The 9,638-nt window shown below is 36.3% G+C and overlaps 1 non-coding gene across 1 annotated transcript; it reads right to left on the bottom strand.

Annotated features, from left to right (window-relative positions):
• Positions 1–8,946: 8,946 nt before the first annotated feature.
• On the bottom strand, positions 8,947–9,053 carry LOC125616751. Its single transcript, XR_007347496.1, has one exon. It is a non-coding gene; the product is annotated as a U6 spliceosomal RNA (small nuclear RNA).
• Between the last annotated feature and the right edge of the window lie 585 nt (positions 9,054–9,638).

Below are 9,638 nucleotides of genomic sequence, written 5' to 3'. Positions count from 1 at the left end.
AGTAATAGCCTTTTGCTGCAACTTTTTTCCTGATAATCCTTCTTCTTCTGAACTTTCTTTTTCTTTCTGACTAGAGTTCCTGGGCTTTTATCAACACATGCCCTAACTATTCTTGGTTCCACTGGGGTGCCTTCTTCCCTTAGTAATTTACTTCTCACCCCTTCCATATTTTCATCACAAAGACAATACAATACACTGAGACAAAACAAGACACAAACATACTGTATCGATCTTCTCCATTTTCTCGAAATGGTCATTTTTCCTCCCGTCCTATCTATGGACGGGCAGCTTTTTTTCGTCACTTACCCCCAAGTGTCCTGGGGCTCCCGGTACGGGCCACCATCTGCCGCAGTCCAGGTGCAGCAGAATAATCAGGGGGGGTGACGAATAACTTGTGTACGTTGATACAGCAGGAGTGGAAGCCGTTTATTGCAGGACAGGAGCAGTATTTATACATTCCACACAGCTTTATCTAATTAGCATAAACTAGATACATCAGTCAACCAATAAGGAATCTCCACACTTAATGGCTCTCTTTTGTTACTTCTCAAACCACTCCCTCTGGCATTTTGCCAGGCACCATCCAGACTTGTTTATGAACTCTAACATTCCCCTGGCAAAATGCCAGGTGTTTTGACTTGTTTACAGACTCTAACACCCCAAAATGATTTTATTACTCTATACTTACTTTACTTTGATGGTAGCCAATTTTATTAATAAAATATGAATTGTATAGAAAGAATACTTATAAAAGATATGAAAATTGTAGAAAGCAAAGAAAGTAAAACGGGATGAAACTATGTTGTACAGGACTCAGTGTATTCAGCCTGTGCAGAAGCAGATAAATCTGACATTTTGACATCCACTTTGCAGAATGTGTGCAGGGTGGTCAACATGGAAAGAATTGAGGTAGGCCATGTCCATATATAGAAGTGTTGCTTGGAATTTGTTACAGAGATTTGTGTACCAAAGTTGTAAGTCATTTATTCTTAAAAAAGAATGTATTCAAGGAGAAATCCAAGATGGTGGGCTAGAGGGAGGCTGCACTCTGGGTCATTCTGGGACCTGGAATTCAAGTATCAAGAATACTGTTTCTCTGCAAGATATTAGAGTACCCCTGACAGCTGCTCCCATGCAGAAAACAAGGCTGTGTGTGCTGTGCAGATTTCCAGGCCTCAGCATCAGCACAGGACCCCAGCCACGTCTCCACACAGGTCCTCCAGGTGACTGATTAGGATAACTGGCATTAGCAAATTCACAGGACTCCTGGCCATCCACCTGCACAGGAATCCTGGCTGCTGTCCATGCACTGGAACTTGGCCTCCATTATCATGTTGACCCCCAACTACCAACTTGGGGCTCCTCTAATTATCTTCATCTTGGGGCACTGCAACTACTGAATGGCTCCCTATATGTGGTAGCCTGCACTTGGTGACACTGTATTGGATCTGTAGACAACCACCAGCCACAATATTGCACACTGCAGAGCTGCATCTCTGAACACACCACTCAATGCCATATCTAGGCACCATCAGATCCCTGACAGGCCATCACTGAAAGCACCCACCTCCATCTTGGGACATCTTCATCACCATCTTTAGTTGGGGCAACTCCAAGCTTGGAACACTGGCTGGAGTTTAGAAGCAATATCAATGTACCGAAAGTTCTGAACTCTCCTTTCTCCACTCTCCCTTGTACTCCCTAACATGGAACAGTGCCTGTGGCTACATGACCAGCCCATAGCTTGCAAAACTGTGTCCTGAGCTGCCCAATATGAAATAGATCTCCGTGACAGATGCACAGCTCCCAGAGTGCAGCCCACAAGACCTCTAGAGAGAAAGGTTCCTGATTGGGAAGTAAAAAGGGAGTGAGTGATTGAGATACAGTTTAGAGACTAAATTAGAGACCAGGAACTGTGAGGTCTATAGGCAATATAAAGAAATAAGCTCAGGTCCCCACATCACAGGAGCAGGCACCAAAGGAGATCCTTGGATCAACCCTCCCACCCTAATAACCGTCACCATCATGAGGGTGGAGATTCCAGCAGACAACACACAATCCTACCTACTGGATGAAAACAAAAGCTGGAAAGACACTGATCTACAACAAAAAAATTCCTTGTGTCTTCCTTCAAGTTTGTTCTCTCTCTCCCTCTCTCTCTCTTTCTCTGTCTCTCTCTCCTCCCACCAGTACATCCACAATATTTGTGAAGCCAAGTTCCTTTCATGAATTAGGCTACTGAGCACTGGGATGTCTGAACAGTATATTATAGAGGTGTTGTATATTCTGTTATCTCCTAATTTTACTTTTCTTAAGATTTTTTTTTCTCTACTGTCTTCCCACTTACTTGTCTCCCCAAAATCACTTTCTCTGTCTTCTCCTGCTATTATCAAACTTCTTTAGATTCCTCTCTCATGCTTTCTATAATCTAATATCCTCACCTCCTACCCCCTCAACATCTCTTCCTATGCCTCACCAATGGTTCATTGTCCACCATCAGAAAGTGTAGGCCCTTTTGCAAACCTACTGTTCATAATGTAGATAATAATTGAACTTCCCATTTCTGTATATTTTGACAAAACTGTTAACATCTTAAAAGCAGCTATTCGGTTTCAGGTTTTATAGTGTTTGTTTTGAGATCTTTTCACATTGTTTTCCTTAAATAAGTGATATTGGAAACCTACAGTGACATTATAAGTCTATAGGGTAAAAATGGTAATGCAGACCCTTAGTTCTGTAAGGGAAGACACATGAACAATAACAACAACAACAAAATGAAACTAAGACATTACATTGTTAGAATTCATGGCCAGCACAATAGAAGAAATAACAGAGAAGAAGTTCAGAATGCACACAATTAAAATATTCTGTGAATTAAAGGATAGTATAAGAGAGCAAATACAGGCAGAAAAATATCATTTTGATAGAGAGCTACATAAGCAAATATAGAAAGCAAAAGGTTACTTCAATAAGGAGCTAGAGGTTCTGAAAAAAAAAACAGAAATTCTTGAAATGAAAGAAACAATGAACCAAATTAAAAGCTCAATTGAAAGCATCATCAAGAGATTTGATCACTTGGAAGACACAACCTCAGACAATGAATACAGAATATATATTCTTGAAAAGAATGTTGACTACATAGTGAAGAACATTCAATAATTATGGGATAACATAAAAAGACCAAACTTAAAAATTATTGAGAGAGAGGAAGTCATAAATAGAGTTCCACACCAAAGGAATGAACATTCTAATTAATAAATAATATCAGAAAAAATTTCCAAACATGAAGAATGATTTGAAAAACCAAATACAAGAGGCTTACAGGACATCAAATGTACAAAATCACAACAGATCAACACAAAGGCACATTATAATGAAAAGGCCTAGCATACAGAAAAATGAGAAAAATTTAAAAGCCACAAAAGAAAGGAATCAAATTACATATAGGGGGAAATCAATTTGTATCTCAGCAGATTTATTCAACCCAAACCCTCATATTTTGGGATAGCCAGAATTAATATTGTCAAATGACCATAAAACCAAAAGCACTATACATATATAATGCAATTACAATAAAAATCCCAATGACATTCCTCATAGAAATAGAAAAAGCAGTCATGAAATTCATCTGGAAAGATAAGAGACTCAGAATACATACAGCAATCTTTAGCAAGAAGAGTGAAGTAGGTGGCTTCACTATAACAATTCTTAAACTACAATGCAGAGCAATAGTAACAAAAACAGCATGGTATTGGCACCAAAATAGATTTGTAGACCAGTGGTATGGAATAGAGGACACAGGGACAAACCTGCATAATTACAGTTATCTTATATTAGACAAAGGTGCCAAAAACATATATTGGAGAAAAGATAGTGTCTTCAACAAATGGTGCTGGGAAAAATGGAAATCCACATATAACAAAATGGAATTAAACTTCTATCTCATACTATGCACAAAACTCAACTCAAAGTGAATCAAGGAGCTAGGAATTAAAACAGAGACCCTGCACCTAACACAAGAAAAAGTAGACCCAAATCTCCATTATGTCAGATTAGTACCCTTATTTCTGAATAAGAGTCCTAAAGCATAAGAATTAAAATCAAGAATCAATAAATGAGATGAACTAAAACTAAAAAAGTTTTTTTTTTTTTTTTTTTTTTTTCTCAGCAAAAGAAACAATCGGTGAGGTGAATAGAGAGCCCATATTTTGGGAGCAAAATTTTACCACTCACACATATCAGATAGAGTAATACTCTCTAGGATATATAAAGAAATCAAAAAGCTAAGCACCAAAAAACAAATAACCCAATCAACAAATGGGCCAAAGAACTGTACAGACACTTCTCAGAAGATGATATACAATCAATCAACATTTATATGAAAAAATGTTCAACACCTCTAGCAATTAGAAAAATGCAAATCAAAACTACTCTAAGATTTTATCTCACTCCAGTCAGAATGGCAGCTATTAAAAATACAAACAACAGTAAATGTTGGTGAGGATGTGGGGAAAAAGGCACACACTCTTGCATTGCTGGTGGGACTACAAATTGGTGCAGACAATATAGAAAGCAGTATGGGGATTCCTTGGAAAACTTGAACTGGAACCACCATTTGACCCTACTATCTCACTCCTCAATTTATACCCAAAGAACTGAAAAACAGCATAATATAGTAATGCAGCCACATCAATGTTTACAACAGAATAATTCACAATAACTAAATTGTGGACAAAACCTAGATGTCCTTCAGTAGATGAATGGATAAAGAAACTGTGATATATATATATATATATATATATATATATATATATATATATATATATATATATATACACACACACACACACATACACACACACACAATGGAAAATTACTCAACATTAAAAGAGAATAGAATCACGGCATTTGCAGGTAAGTGGATGGAGTTGGAGAATATTATGCTAAGTGAAGTAAGTCAATCCCAAAAATTCAAATGCCAAATGTTTTCTTTGATATGAGGATGCTGATCCATAATGTGGATTGGGACGTACTGGGGGTGGAGGGTTGCAGTGGGGAGCATGGGAGGAATGTAGGAACTTTAGGAAGGGCAAGGGGGAGGGAAAGAAAGAGACAGGACAGAGAAGTAGAAAAGATGGTAATTATCCCAAGTACATATATAAAAACACGAATGGTGTGACTCTACTTTGTGTACAACCAGAGACATGAAAAATTGTGCTCTATATATGTACTAGGAATTGAAATGCATTCTGCTCTCATATATAACAAATTGGAATAAATTCATAAATTTAAAAAAATCTATTGAACATTTTATTTTAATCCAACAATTTATACTATTATACAATTTAATTATATAATATTAAGTATATGTAACAGGTGTTTTCCATAAAAAATATTATAGCATATTTTATATTTTGTAATATGTAATACGTATGATTATATATTTAATAGAAAAATTAAAAAAATAAAGGTTCTAAGGCTTAAGATATCAATCTTGGCAAACTTATCTCATTTGCCTAACTATCAACAGAAACACTAGATAGCCTAATGTTCTTGTCTTTGATCTGTCTCAAGGGAAAGGCTATATGGATCCTAATGCCTTCATCAGAGAGAGTGGAGAGTTTTGGAAACTGTACATTATTCAAACTAAGAGTTAATAAAGACTGACTAGAGACGTGGTAGTAGTTAATTCACTATTTAACTATGTAAAATTATGGTAAGGATGGATTGAACTAAATCACTTTGGGTTTTGGAACACTTTAGGTCTAGAAACTTTGATGTACTTCTTGAGAGCATTACTAATTTAGTGTGACTTATAATTTTTAACATAGGAGTAAAGGCACTTTAAATGCTACTAGCATAAAGGCCTTCTGGTACCTCATATTTAATATTGTTTTTAGTAACCATGATTTCCATATTACTTCATTACTGTGCACTATGATGCAATGATCCGGTTCCCTAAACAGTTATACTTGTGATTTATTATTTGATTTGTTAAAAAGATCTGCTGAAACTTGTCATCTTTGTTTGTACACATGTAGAAGCCCCTTTACTAGGACAGGGCTTTTCATGGCTTGGAGGAAGGACATCTGTGAAGTGTGGTGAGAGTGTAGTCAAGCCAGAAATGTACCATGATCACCATCATCTAAATGTGGTCAGGCTAAAGCAGTTGTGCAATTTTCTCAAAAGACAATCTCCATCAACTCTGAAACTTCTCAAGTAGATACATGAGTTTATCTTTCCAGCCACTTGTTAGTCAAAAAGTGGACAGTGACCAGTAGTAGTATTGTTATTACTTGTGAATTTACTAAAAAGGCAAAATATCAGAGACCATTCCATATTTGCATTTTAACAAGATCTACATATAATTTGTGTACACATTTTGGTTTGAGAAACAGTTTTAACCAAGTCTTTCTTTTTATGTTGCATCCCTGATGGTATGATAAAGTCAAACACTCACTATATTCCATCTGAAAAATGAAATGAATTTTGTAATATACAGTGCTTTTTTAGTGATTTGATCAGATATTTGCTCACTAGATCTGTATTCAAAAGGAAAAAAAAATCAGACATAGAAGTTTAAGACCTGCAAGTGCCACAAGAGTAAAGAGAAATGGGATTTTTTTTTTTTTTTTGATCAACAGTGGTCCCAAAGACTATGTAAACCTGTAACCATGGATGTTAAAGAGTCTCATCATAATTCAGAATCATGTCACACTTGCTACTTTGTTTTTAGTTGTTCTTTGTTTGTAAGAATCTCCTACTGCTGGCCGCATGGTCCAAAAGAATCTTGTTATAGAGATTAAACCAAATTATTCTAAGTAAAGGGGATTTTGTAATTAAATATGATTTTTTCAGGCCTTTTCCTTTCAATATCATAAAGGAGGAATATTTTATTCTTTTTGAATAAAATGAAAATAAACAAAATTCATGACTTTTTGAAAGACCCCCTCCCCAACCCAGCTGCTTATAGCTTTAGCTTAGTAGTGCCAGATAAAACAAGGCTTGAAAAATAGTTTGTCAAAGGAGGTCAGAGGGGCAACAGAGTCAGCAAGTTCAGCGGTTGGGCTTGCTCAAGGTCGTTACAAAAACAGGATGTGCAGAGGCAGACATCTGGTCAGAGAGGGAACGGAAAGGAACAGAAACTAGTCAAGTCAACAACTTTATCTGATTTCCGAGAACAGAAGGAACTATAACCCCCACCTCATTTAAATCCTCCAATAGGGATCCTGTAACTATGCATCTCGCTTCTGTATCCACGCTTCTGCTTGTAAGCTCTATATAAACCCCTCAGAATAAGCCAAGGGCGCGCGAGTCTCATAGAGCTTGTCGCCCCGGGTACCTGTGCACTCGAATAAACCTCTTGCTGTTTGCATCCGAACTTAGTGGTCTCGCTGGTCCTTTGGGTACGGGTCTCTTCAGATGGAAGGCACTCTTGGAGGGTCTTTCATTTTGTTTAACTGCCAATTTTTATTTGTAAATATAAAAAAAAAGCAGGCATATAATATAGAACCTGAAGTTGATATTCTCCTTTAACTGACTAATAAAGTATCTTTCTAATAAGGATCTGGTAACTTCTACAAATATCAACTATGAAATTTATATCTGCCCCTGTGGTATCAATCCCTTATTGCTTTGTTGGTGTTCTTTTAGTTTGTTATTATCATTAAAGTGTTTTTGCTTCCAGAAGCTGAGGTAAAATTGCACAACCATTAACTCTTAGATCATTTCCCATAGAGCTTTCTTCTAAGTTATTATTTTTCCTTAATAAATGCAAATTAAGTAATTATCTAGTCAAATTTCAACTAGGCATTATTCATTTGAGAAATTGTTGCTTTATCGTGCAAAGGAAGCATTTTTCCACCTTTGGCACTTTACAATAAACTCATTCTGATCTAAATTGATTGCTGTGGGATTATCTTGAAGTCATTAAAATATTGCTGTATTGACATTCACTGATGTCTTTAATTAGCAATTTCAAATTCCAGTGTTTGGCATTAAATATGAACCAATGTAATTTACTATTTCCCCATAGCTGTTTTTCAGCTTTGTTTGTGCATCTTTTGAGTATATTAAACCATTATTTGAGAAGTTTTTTCATATATTCAATCCATTGAGGATTACAACAATTGTAGGTTAGGCTGTTTGTCTTTGTAATGAAGATATTATTGAGATTATGGATTTCTCTGGACCTGGGTTAGATAAAGAATATATTTTAATTTTATTTTATTACTTTCAAAATATTAAAATTCTTAAAATATTGAATTTATCATAAATTTTAAACATCCATGCACACATAGAGCAATGATCTTTAGAAATTGGTCTTTAAATGTCAGATACTTCAATTCTCAGGGACAAAAACATTTTGATTTTGATTTCAAGTAAACATTGTAGAACTATTCTCAACTGTCCATGGACCTTCTGTTTTGGATAATATCACATTGATAGTGTCAAATCTAAATTCCCCCCCAAAAAAAGCTTGACAATGAAGACATTTCCAAAAATATTAAATCAAACATTTTATTTGACTAGACCAAAGACACCACTAGGCTTTTGAGATAGGAAAACCTTCTCTCCCTCCACACCCTACTTATTTTGAAGAAATAGAGTAAAGTTAGAGACCACACACTTTGGATTAGAACAAGTTTTCATTTGTATTTCTATATGAAGACTCCTCCTTGATCCTCACTAAGTCACAGTGCCTAGGTAAACCAGCATCCTTGCTATCAAAAGGAAAAACAATATTAATTACAGAGGTTGTAAGAATAAATGGACAAAATAGTTCCATGAATAATATGAATAATATGATTCTGCCCAGATGGTAATAACAGGTGTGCTCTGTTACGTTCTCTGCACAATTTCCCTCAAGAATGACAAGATATTCCAAATCTCCTTCTCCTTTAACTACCAGAGATTCATAAAAAGAAGCATTTTTTTTATTTTTTTTTTAATGTGGGATGCTTCATAAATTTGGGCATCACCCTCACACAGGGGCCACATTAATCTTCTCTGTATCATTCTAATTTTAGTATATGTGCTGCCCAAGCAAGTACATGGAACATTTCTTGATGCTTTCACAGATGGGTCTTATATCACGTCCCGAGTACATGTTTATAGGGGTTCCCAAAATAAGGGAGCTTTTTACAGGATGTGATTTGCTTACCGCACAGCTATAGAAAATTTAGAGTTCCATAAACCTCTTTTATTTTTAATTTTTATTTTTTTAATGAGTTAGGGTCACTGGGAACCATTTCAACTACATGAAAGGTCACACTGGCGATATGGCTTTCAGAGCTCTCCATCAGTCAGCTGCGTGTTTCACCAGGGTCCTCTCTTTCCTCATTGTATTCCTTCCACTTGGAACTTCCTTCTGGAAGATATCTTCACAGCTGTCCCCTTGCCATTGTTAATGGCATTGTTTTCCTGACAGCACCAGCTCAAGGAAAACCTCTCCTCAGTCCCTCTTCATCGTGTCACTTTATGTCAGTCTTCTTGGCATTCAAGAAGAAATGGGGGCTGGGGATGTGGCTTAAGCGGTAGCTCGTTTGCCTGGCCTGCGTGTGGCGCTGGGTTAGATCCTCAGCACCACATACAAATAAAAAAAGATGTTGTGTCTGCCAAAAAATAAATATTAAAAA

The sequence above is a fragment of the Marmota marmota genome, unplaced genomic scaffold, assembly GCF_001458135.2.
Source record: "Marmota marmota marmota unplaced genomic scaffold, marMar, whole genome shotgun sequence".
NCBI lineage: Eukaryota > Metazoa > Chordata > Mammalia > Rodentia > Sciuridae > Marmota > Marmota marmota.
The sequence above is the reverse complement of the archived record's forward strand: the minus strand, read 5'-3'. Positions and strand labels throughout refer to the sequence as shown.